General features: G+C 37.7%; 1 pseudogene; it reads right to left on the bottom strand.

Moving 5' to 3' along the window:
* Nucleotides 1–7,466: 7,466 nt before the first annotated feature.
* On the bottom strand, nucleotides 7,467–9,942 carry LOC145064434 (26S proteasome regulatory subunit 7-like; annotated as a pseudogene).
* Nucleotides 9,943–11,880: the final 1,938 nt, after the last annotated feature.

Below are 11,880 nucleotides of genomic sequence, written 5' to 3'. Positions count from 1 at the left end.
ACGGAGGTGAGGCTCTTGTGGAACTCGATCTCGTCAAGGGGGAGTACAAGAGTCTCGTTGGATAGATACTTCTGCAAGTTCGGGATGTTTCGGGTAGAATGTACTTTACTAAGCTTGCGGGAGTAGATTGAAGTTGCGATTACAAGGCTGATTCTTACAAGAATCTCGAAAGGCATAATTATCTGGGGTTTTGGCTTTCCACGCTTTCCGAAGCGTACTAAGCCGGCCCAGAGTGAGGCTTCCAAAGGAATTTGGTCTCTTATTCTGGAGTTCTAAAGGTTTCTTCCTCTTGCTTCTCTTCCCAGTCAAGGGTTGCTCCCTTCAGGGTCAAAGTCGTAAGGGGGTTCTGTAATTTACGAGAAGTTCCAAAGGAGCTAAGACGGTAGGTCAGCGATACCCGAAATTTTGGTGTATTCCTGCTGACGCCTTTGTTGCTGACTGTTTCTCAACGGTTTTGATCAATTGAAAGGGTCCTTAAGGATTTCCACATTGATAATGATGTGTCTTAGGAATTCGAGTCCTCAATTCCAAAACTCGTATCTAGAGAACTTCGGGTAAAGCTTCTCTGATCGTATTGCTTTCGCGGTTTGTTGTAGCTGCTCTCCTTGGTTTCCTTCTTACTACGAGGATAGATAAGCAAGTCATTTAGAATGACAATGACGAACTGATCCTAGTAAGAATGGTATATCCTATTTATTACGTTCATGAATATTACGAGCGAGTTGGTCCTATCCGAGGGGTATCACTACGGACTTGCAGCGTCCACATCGAATTTGAAGGGTTGTCCTCGGACACCCTTTTCCAACACTCGCGACTGGTGATATTCAGATCTCAGGTCCAATTCCTGAAGGGTACCTCGTTCCTTGTGGTTGGTCGGCCTATTCGTTTATGCGAGGCAGATAGTAAAGGTTTCTACTGGAGATATTGTCGGGGCCTCTGAAGTCGATGGAACTATGAGCAATTTGCCTTTCTATTTGAAGAATAAGACCAGAGCTTTCCAGGGTGAGAAGCTTGGTTCTTCAATTTCATTGTTGAGTAGTTCGACAGGTTTGGACCTGATAGTTTTTGTATCTCGGTAGGTAACATGTGGGTTTGGTTTACGCGACTAGGCCTTCTCGGATGGAAGGACATTTACTCGTCCCTCTGGGCAATCTTGGCCTGAAGCTCTTAGCAGGACTCGTACCATATCCGTCCCAAGCTTCTGTGCTTGAACCTTGTCTGGTAAATGCGACATTCCCAAAGGTCTCCTGTAAATACTTGTTATAAGGTTTCAGGAAGTATAACACTCCTCTGGTGCGTGTTTTGGGGTTCCACAACGAGAGATGATCCGGAGGTCCGTGCTTGATGTTTATGAGAGACGAAGGTTTCGATGTCCAGGGGGTTAGGTGAAGGGTCCTTTTGTAGACGTTAAATTGGGAAGATGAGGGCTATATCAATGAAAATTGGATGATGACAACAATATCTTTTTAGATAACAAGAGTTAAGCTGTATTCGCAAGAAGAGATCACTAGAGTGATAGAGTATCTTGTGTTTCTTTTCAGGGTGATCCATTTTGTTTGATGTTATCATTATTGTAGATGATTCATACCATAGTGTCTAGCACTGGTAGTGGGTGTGTTTCGATAGCTAGTAATGATACTTGATATCATGATCCCTGACAGGTCTCCCTACGATCGAGCGGTATATGAACGTCGTATGTAAGTTGATGTTGGTGAAATCGTCGAGTGGGTGGCCCCACTCAATTCTTACTACTAGACATGAAATAGGAGTCAGGATGAAATTATTTGTTTCAAGACGTCAGTATTTTGATTAATTAACCCGATGTATGTACAAAGTCATCACATCTTACAGGTAATGATCCTAAGATCATATATGAATGTATTTGGTTTGATTTGAACGAGAGAGTATTTTAACTACTTTTAGAAAGACGGTGACTTTAGCAAGCATACCAAATTCATAACAACATATGGTACTTAAACGTTTTTGTCGTTGGAACATTACAAAGTCCTAATATGGTTACCTGTTACCCTTGTTGGTTCATTTGTCACACTCCTCCGGCTCCCCCGTCATTCTTCTTAGTTGGGTAGTTTCTCTTAAAGTGTCCTGTTTCGCCACATCGGAAGCACCCTGGGAATACTTTGGTATTGGGGGTTGGAGCGATGTACTGCGTCGGGGCCCTACAGAAACGGACGGTATGCCCTTTCTTGTCGCAGTTTTTATAGTGTATCTCCCGGCAAGCCCCAATGTGAAACGTCCGGGGGTGGAGGACTTCATGTAGAGTATCACAACAACGAGTATAATAGTGCTCAAAGTAAATACAACCATCATAAATATAATTGAAAAAGTTACATCAAAGTATATGTTTACATGATTCGAATCAATTACATTATGATACAAAATGAACTGTTTGACGATTTATCGTCTCATCTTCAAAACGTGGTTGATTTCCTGTTTCACTGAATTCCTGAGAATACAAGTAGTTTTGAAAAGTGTGAACACAAAGGTTGGTGAGTTCATAAGCTTTTGACAGTAAGAGTTTGAAAATCGATCTTTGTAAAGAGATGTATGTTACCAAGAAAAATCCAATATTTTCCTTATAAAAGTAATGTGGTCCTAAATACCAGGACCGAAAATGAACAAGTATTTGTCATACTTAAAGATATGAAAGTAGTTTCAAATTGGCATAAAACCCTTTTTGATATGAAGACGTACAAGTATTTTTCCATACTTAAAGTAATTTCAGTGAGCTAAATCGACATAACTCGCTAAATTAAAGTTAGAAACCATAAATCTTACGATTTGTTAATACCACATGTGAGCTATCATAACCATACTTGACTTTGACGGCCTCGTAATTACGACGTTCTTCAGGCGTCGGAACTGTTATGACACTTGTCACCTCACACCTGCCGGTCTAGCTGTTGCAAGCAGCTCTGGTGTGGGTTTTTCAAGCCCAATATAGATCTATACACAACTATCACGTTCTCCCTACAAGAGATTTTGGTTACGATTTACAGGACTTTTTGAATTGGTTACTTTGGAAGTAACCCGAAGCGAATGACTCACATATTTATTCATTAACAGATTTACGTGAACTAAACTGAAAACCTTTGGTATATAAGTTTGAGAAGTAATGATACATAAACTATACCTATTATAGTTTATCCAAAACATTTGTAACGTATAAGAATTCTTTTATGAAAATGCCTTAATGTTGTGAATCCATAAACTATGCTCATTATAGTTTAATATGCGTGTTCTAAATAAATGAATAATCTTCTCATGAATGACTAAGTTTCAGTTTATGATGATAAACTAACAAGGAAACGCATTCAATATTTGGAACTCATTGTTATACACTTTGCTCAACATAATACAAAGTGTTATGAAAGTTATATACTGTTAACTAAATTTAACCTTTCTGCGCTATTTTAGAAAAGTCATAGAAAAATCATACGAAGTCGAAAACTAATTCCGTAAATTCTGAGAGTTCCCAAAATGTGTCTAGTTTATTCATAATTTTTATCATGATTTTTAATGACTTCCAGCTTGGGTGAAAAAGTCCATAATCACAGACTGGTATGGTTTGGTGTTTGAAATGATAGCCAGTTTTGTAAAAATCACCATAAATTGTAGAAAAATCGTATGGAGATGTGCAAGTAGTCATTTTAAAGATAAGAACTGGAAATACTTACACCAAAAACAGTTTTGTTAACAAAAATGTTTAAGTTGTCCAAAACAGTCCGTGAATAGAGTCCAACTTTTCTGATGAAAGCTGTTAGAAAATTTTAGTTATGTTCTTGGTGTTTTAACTTGTATTCCCCCCCCCCCCCCCTAAAACTTGAGAAAACATGAAAATGTAGGGGTATGAACTCACCTTGAGTGATTTCAGTAGATAAGTGTTGAAGAAGAGAAGTGTTCAACTCAAGAACACTTGATGAATCACTTGAAGATTCGAAGATCTAACAAGAAGGTGATGATGTTTGTGTAAGCAATCTATGATTTTGAGTAGGAGGATGTGTAATAATCATAAGAAAGATGATGATACTTACTAAATGAAGGAGAAAAGTCTTGGATTATGCCTTGAAGTTCTCGAATTTGAGAGAGAAAGATGAGAGAGTTTGGAGTGTGGTTCTTGGTGGAAAAATGAGAGAATGAATGAAGTGTGAGGAGAGAGGGTGGATGTTCCAGCTCTAAGAACGTGAGAATGGCTAAAAATAATGAGAAAAGACTTATGAAGTGACTAGGGATGGGTTGGTGGTGAATAGTGACATGGAGTGGGTATGGGAGTGGTTGCTTGTGTCATAAAATAAAAGAAAGTCAACACTCCACCTTTGTACTTCACCCACTCTTTTGGATAAGGTTTTATCCTTAAAAAAATGATAATTTAATAATTATGGGTCATTTTATGTTAAAATAAAGTTTTGGGTGAAAATCCCGTGTTAAAACAATTAAAAACGGGCCTAAAACGCGAAATTAGTCGAAAACCGGGAGAAAAAGGCCATTCCAGCGAGACCTCTCGATCCTAGGCAGAGGTTCGGTCCCTAGGCCGAGGTTCGGTCCCTGATGATGCCGAGCTGGAGCGAGATGGGGCGAACCAGAAGCGAGAAGCGAAGGCGAGGGGCTCGGTCCGAAGCAGTCAGAAGCGAACTAGACCGAAAGCACCATGATCCGAAATGGACCGAAGGTTCGGGTTCGGGTGATGTGCGAGGTTCGGGCCCGAGAGGACCTTTCGGGTTCGGTTCAGCAGCCTTCGGCTCAGAAGGGTTCGGTCCTTAAGAGGGCTTTTGGGTTCTAAGAGGGGTTTCGGTTCCTAAGAGGACTTTCGGGTCCTAAGAGGGGTTTCGGGTCCTAAGAGGAGTTTCGGCTCCTTAAGTCCGTTTTTCGCGTAGACTTCCGTTTTTGGGCTGTTTTCGCCAAATTCGAGGGTCGGAATGCCCCGAGTGATTATAGAAAGTTGAGAGAGATTTCGAGAGAGATTTGGGAGAGATTTGACATTCTTGGAGAGATTTCTCATACAAAGCGATATTTGGGAGAGATTTCACATACTTAGAGAGATTTGGGAGAGATTTGACATTCTTGGAGAGATTTCTCATACAAAGAGATATTTAGGAGATATTTCACATACTTAGAGAGATTTGGGAGAGATTTCTCATACAAAGAGAGATTTGGGAGAGATTTCACATTCTTGGAGAGATTTGGGAGAGATTCTCCATAAGAAGAGATGGAGTGAAAACGATTGAGAGCGGTTTTGTGTGTGACGAATGTGAGTGTCCGGCTTCGCAATGCAAGGTCTGTAAACCCCGTTAAGCCTTGTTTAAGGATCTTGCATACTCCCGATGAGTATGCAACATTGTTTTATCGGTTTGGATCGCCACGTACCATAATTTTAGGTTAACGAGATCTAGATGTACACACTTTTCGATTTATGATCTCTCATTAGAATAGCGAGTTGTTTAGAAATTACCTAACGTAAACTCTAGTACCTACGGGCAAATCGAGTTGACCGGTTTGACTTGTTGACTTTAGTTGACTTTGATTTGACCGAAAATTGACGGTTGTCACAGAGAGCAGGATATTGAGAAAACTACGTTCAGAACAATATATGGACACTATAAGTTCTTGGTTATGTCGTTTGGACTAACCAATGCTCCAGCAGCATTTATGGATTTAATGAACAGGGTTCGTAAACCATTCCTCGATAAATCTGTAATATTGTTCATAGATGAAATTCTAATTTACTCAAAAAGCCAGGAGGAGCATGGAAAGCATCTACAAGAAGTGTTAGAAGTGTTCGAAAAGGAGAAGTTGTATGCAAAGTTCTCCAAATGTGATTTCTAGATTCGACAAGTCCTATTCTTGGGTCATGTGGTTAACCAACACTACTAGAAAACTAGCCTTTTACGACATGCAATCCACGACACTCAGTAATTTATGTTACGCAAAATGGAGTGACCTTAAAATGGTGTCCTCTCTTCAAAAATTTTAAGAATTTAGGTCATGCATTATTGCATGCCCTTAGATTAGTGTCTTAAAGGAAAAAATCAAAAACACGGAGGGAGCTTTAATTAAACGGGAGTCTCCTATAACGGTCGCCTTTTAATTTTAATGAGACGAACTCTTGTTTCAAAAATCGAGGTATTTGCTAAAATATATAGGGATTTTCAACAAAGATAAAAACACTCACTATTGATCATCACTCAATACACTCTACAATTGATCGTCGAGTCGCCTTGCAGACAACGTCCCCTCTGAGGACGTTAGCTTCCTTCTCTTCCGGCTGATTTCGCATCGCCGAAAAGATTGGGCTCTCCTGCCATCATTGGAGACTATTCAATCTTACGTGACCTAGGTCCGATTAAGGTATTGGAGAAGTCAAGTGTTCCTTTTGAAACTTCCCCTGTTGGCCAGAGAAGTAACATTCATCTCTATTTGCTAGAACCAAGTGACAGAAGAACAAGAGCATAATGAGGGGGAGAAGCGCCTGGTTTCCTTTAAATCAATGATAAATTGAACACATTAAAGGGTTTCTCACCTTCTGAAGCTTCTCAAGTTGAACACAAGGTAACATTTTAAGAAAACCGATGCTCTTAGTTGGGTTTTCTCCTCATGTATATGCTTACACTTAGTTGGGTTTTCTCTTCCGATTATCAATTATAGTTGTTCTTTTCATGGTTTGCGTAAACTTCCATTTTGCAAGAAAAATAAAAAAATAAAACCAATTTTAGTGCTTCTCCACCAAAAATAGCTGCTAAAAACAAGCCATCAGGTTTCAATGCCAACTTACTCTGTCACAACCAATTCAAGAAACATAAAAAAATATGGCATAATTATTTTAGCATGCTTCTATCGTAAAAGAAAATATTTTTTTTTATAAACCATGAAATTTTTTTTACAGTAACAATACAATACAGTGAACAAGCCTATGAGATTTACATGGGATTGATAAGGGCTCACTCAATCTGAAAGAAGCTTTCCATTTGAATCCATTTGACTGACTATAAGTTTAGTATAATTGGTTATGCCAATTTCTTTTAAGATGTCTAAGGTATGCTTCCATTAAAAGATAAAGACATCAAAAGACACGTTGCATTTTAGCCAATATTCAACATAGAGTCATAGACTAAGCCAGCTAACCTAACCATAAGCTAAAATCGTTGTGGATAAAATAATAAGAAGCTTCATGAGTATTATGATGTACACATAGAGAAACAGAAAATATGCAATGATCAAAACAACAAATTGTGGTATGAAGTAAACTGGAAAATTGTAAAGAAACAGAACCACACTATAAGGGTTATTGACATATCAAAAGAGAGAGAAGAAAGGAACTAGAGACAGGTGGCAACTTTGGGAGAAAATCAAAGCTTTAAATTTTAAAAAACAGAACCACACTATAAGTGTTGTATAAATAAGGTCTATTTCTTTTCTAGACTTAATAAACAATCTGAATGAGTTGCTATTTCTTAAAGCTACAAAACAGAAAGAAAAACATGTCATAATATGATTTTAGGAGAGACATAAGGAGTTGGAAAATGCCATACCTTCTTTAACCTCTGCTTCTTATCTTCTTTTAAACCCATAACCGTTTTAGCAAGCCTAGCTAGGGTGTCATTGATTATTACAATAGGGACTCCACTGGACAAATGATTTAGTATCATTACTTATCACTAAATCAACATAACTTTAACACCACAAATAACAATCCAAGTAAGTAAAAGTTGTAAAACTAAAACTTATGATATATATATATATATATATATATACACTTTTCTTTACCACTTCTACCCTTCCCTTTGGACATACTGTTTTAATAACATTAATACCCATTAAAACATGTTAAATTTTTTAATCTTTATTATGTAAAAAGATTCAGATACCATGATGATGATGCACCACTAGCATTACCTTGAAAACCAAAGTATAACTCAAATTAAATGTTAATTTAGATCTTATTATTATTATTATTATTATTATTATTATTATTATTATCATTATTATTATTATTATTATTATTATTATTATTATTATTATTATTTATAACTAACCAGCTCGTTCGGCTTCCTTTCTTTCCAATTGTATCTCTGCACTACGAAGATTCGACGAATACCAGTAGTTTCAAGTTTAGAGCTCTCAGAGCCAGCTAGATCTATGAGGTTCTGTAAAACGAGTCAAAATGACGATAATACCCCTGGAAATATGTCTAAAATGAGGTTCAGGGGCATACCAGTTGCGACAAGTTGACAGCCTCACCTAGAAATATGTCTAAAATATGTCTAAAATGAGGTTCAAGGACATAAATGTCAAAATGATGATAATACCCTTTTTTGGAAGATATGCAAGCTGCTCATTTATCAGATCATTCAAGGTCCTGGTGCAACTCCTGAAAACAAAAAACATATTTATAATGAGTTGACTATTTACAAAAAAACAACTAAAATGACAATAATACCCTTTCTTTTCGTTTAGTGATTTTAAAATAAGAGTCTAGTTTCCTTCTCATATTGTCTTTGAGATGAGTTGAATATCTTCATGTATTTTTATCAACAATGTTATAAAAATATGGGATTTTTCGTTGTCATTTGGTGATTTACTTTGTTTAAAATAAATGGTGAGAAAAAAAATCATTTCCAAACACACCCAACAAGGGGTGTTTGACAGTCATGCTAACTATCACTTTAATAATAATAATAATAACAATAATAATAATAATAATAATAATAATAATAATAATAATAATAATAATAATAATAATAAGAGTAATAACAATAAATTTTATAGCATGGATAAAAAGGGAGGAGAGAGAGATACTTGCAACTGGCTCTAAATAAAATCTAGCTTCAATTCTCGAAACAGATTACAACAATAAACATAATCATGTACAATGTAATAACATCTAGCTACTATTGTAATAACCTTTGATTTTTTTAACATAACAGTCACTTCTGTAAATACAAGTCTTATTTACCTATCTAACTTTATTTATCTTTAATCAAGGAAAAAAATTAGCCATTTAGATTTCAATCAATCAAAGAGGTGTATGAATATCTATCAAGACAAAATTCACTAAGAACACAAGCAAAACACAAAACACAAATGTTCAACTAACCACAACATAGGCAATATCCAGCCTTTGGTTTCCAACAGCCATGTCCGTGTCTTTGGTTTCCAACAGACAAATTAGTTGTACAGCCATGTCCAACAGCCTTTGGTTTCCAACAGCCAAACAGATTACAACAATAAGATTCATGCTCCAATTGCATATACTAACACCTCAGTGACACACTCCTTATATTAGCACCTAAATCACAAAACCAATCCCTCAACTTTAATTAATTAACTCAAATCACCCCCAAAAGAAAAATAAACAAAACATACCCGTAGAATTCGGGCAAAGACGATCCAAAAGCTCAAACCGAACATCCCTTTCATAGTTCATAGTTCGTGTATGAATCTTGAAAATCTGTGTCCTACTTTCCATATCAGGTCTGAAACTATTCAACCAATTATCCATCGAGCTGATTCACAATTTCAAGCATGGTTCTTTGAACCTCATTGTCCCCACCTTCCTCATCATCAAATCTAGCACCACCAATTACATCCACTTCATCAAAGAAAACAATGCAAGCCTTTTTGGATCTTGCCATCTATCAAATCACTAGAGTTGATTAAAAAAGGGTGTGTTTGGTAACAAATTTGAAAAGTATAGGGACCATAAATGTAAACCTGAAATAATTCACGAACCATGCGAGCACCTTCACCAACATACATTTGAACAAGTTCACTTCCAATTACATGAATAAAACACGCATCAGTTCTATTAGTAACTGCTCTTGCCAAAAGTATTTTTCTAGTTCCAGGTGGGCCATAGTAGAGGACACCTTTTGGAGGGTCAATTCCAAGTTTTACAAATTTCTCGGGGTGGAGCATGGGTAGTAACATCTATTAATATATCTTTCTGTAAAAGACTAAACTACCCCTAATAACATGCAAATTTTTTTTTCCTTTACTAACATCTGTTATTATATCTTTCTGTTTTTTAATTTTCCTTTACTAACATCTGTCATCATTGTTACATTGGGCTCTATTTGTTAATTTTTCTTTACTTAATATATCTTTCTATAAAAGACTAAACTACCCCTAATAACATGCTGAAATTTTTTTCCTTTACTAACATCTGTTAATATATCTTTCTGTTTTTTAATTTTCCTTTACTAACATCTATCATCATCGTTACACTAGGCTCTATTTTTAATTTTCCTTTACTTAATATGTCTTTCTGTAAAAGACTAAACTACCCCTAATAACATGTTGAAAAAAATTTAATAGTATAAACAAAAGACTAAACTGCCCTAATAACATGCTGAAAAACTAATATGAACAACATGCAATCCTGAAATTGTAACACCCGAAATCAGAAAGATCAAGAAAGGAAAGGAGAAACCCTAAGTTAAAGAGGGTTGACTCGGCGAGTCTGTAGCCCAACTCGTCGAGTGGAGATGGGATTTCGAGCACGTGTAAGTCAGCGACTCAACGAGTCCATATTCGGGACTCGGTGAGTCTGCCTGCCAGGAAGAAACCCTAAATCCCCGGGTTTGCTCACTATTTAAGCAATGTTATGTGCCCCCAAACTCGCCTCCTTCACCCTCAGAGAGCTTGTGAGAAACCCTAAACCATACCTTGTATGATCTAAGTGTTTTTGTGTGGATTCTTGAAGGATTGAAGAAGAAAAAGAAGAAAGGACCAAAAAGAGGAAGTGTAGAGCAAAGATCCAAGGCCAAAGTCAGAGTTCATTGAGGTATGTCTCGGAATTATCCTATTTTGTGCTTAAAACCTCCATTAGAACACCTCTAAGGCTAGTTTAATGTATTTTCCAAGCTTTATAGTTGTATGGATGCCTTGTTGGGTCGAGATATCCCTAGATCTGTTCATTTAGGAGTATTAGAGCCCTGATCTAGTGCCTTTTCGAAGTTTCCTTGCTTGAGAACCCTAGATCTAGCCTTTATTGTGCTTTTTGAGCCTTTTAATCTTCATGGGTGCATATGGGCACATAAAGATAGGATCTTTACGTGTTAATCGAGCTAAGGGAGCCCAGATCTATAAGTTTTATGCGCTGGATTCAAGCATAATCGAGTTTAGAGTAGCTGCATGCATGCGAATCAGCGAGTCGGAAGAACGACTCGGCGAGTCGAGCCGCGAGTCCCCGATTTTTCCCCTTTTGAGTGATGCCGAGTGGGGACCAGTGAGTAGTAGAGTGGAATCAGTGAGTTGGAGGTCAGACTCAGTAATGGAGGGACTCGACGAGTTGTTCATACAACTCGGCGAGTCCAAGGCAATCTTCTTAGCTCAAGAACAACACGTCGAGTTGTTCATACGACTCGGCGAGTCGGATGCAGATAGCCTGAGTTCTAGAATCGAAAGGGAACTCGTTGAGTTGATGCCATACTCGATGAGTAGCCGCGAGTAGGGTTGAGAAGTGAGAATAGAGACTCGGCGAGTTGGCGGCCCAACTCGGCGAGTCAGGTCAACTGTAGGTTGACTTTGACCGGGAGAGTTGACTTTGACCAGGGGTAAAATAGTCATTTTACCCCAATTCAGTTATTAGTATTTGATTGAGTGTGTTTATGGAATTGTAGCCGGGGAGATACCGGAGCAGCAACAGATAGCTTCCAGAGCCATACACTCAGCAGCCAGTTCACAAGGTGAGTTTCCTTCCAGTAGGAACGGATCTAAGGCCACAATGCCGGCCCGTTTAGCTAGCAGTAGTTTCCGGATTTTGATTTGATGCAGTAGTTAGTATGTTTGATGCCTTCGTGGCTCAGACAGGATTTATGTGTTATGTGTTCCGGGCTACGGCCCGATGCAGTATGTAGTATATGT

The sequence above is a fragment of the Lactuca serriola genome, chromosome 7, assembly GCF_051521515.1.
Source record: "Lactuca serriola cultivar US96UC23 chromosome 7, Lser_US96UC23_V15, whole genome shotgun sequence".
NCBI lineage: Eukaryota > Viridiplantae > Streptophyta > Magnoliopsida > Asterales > Asteraceae > Lactuca > Lactuca serriola.
This window is presented reverse-complemented; position numbering and strand designations above follow the sequence as displayed.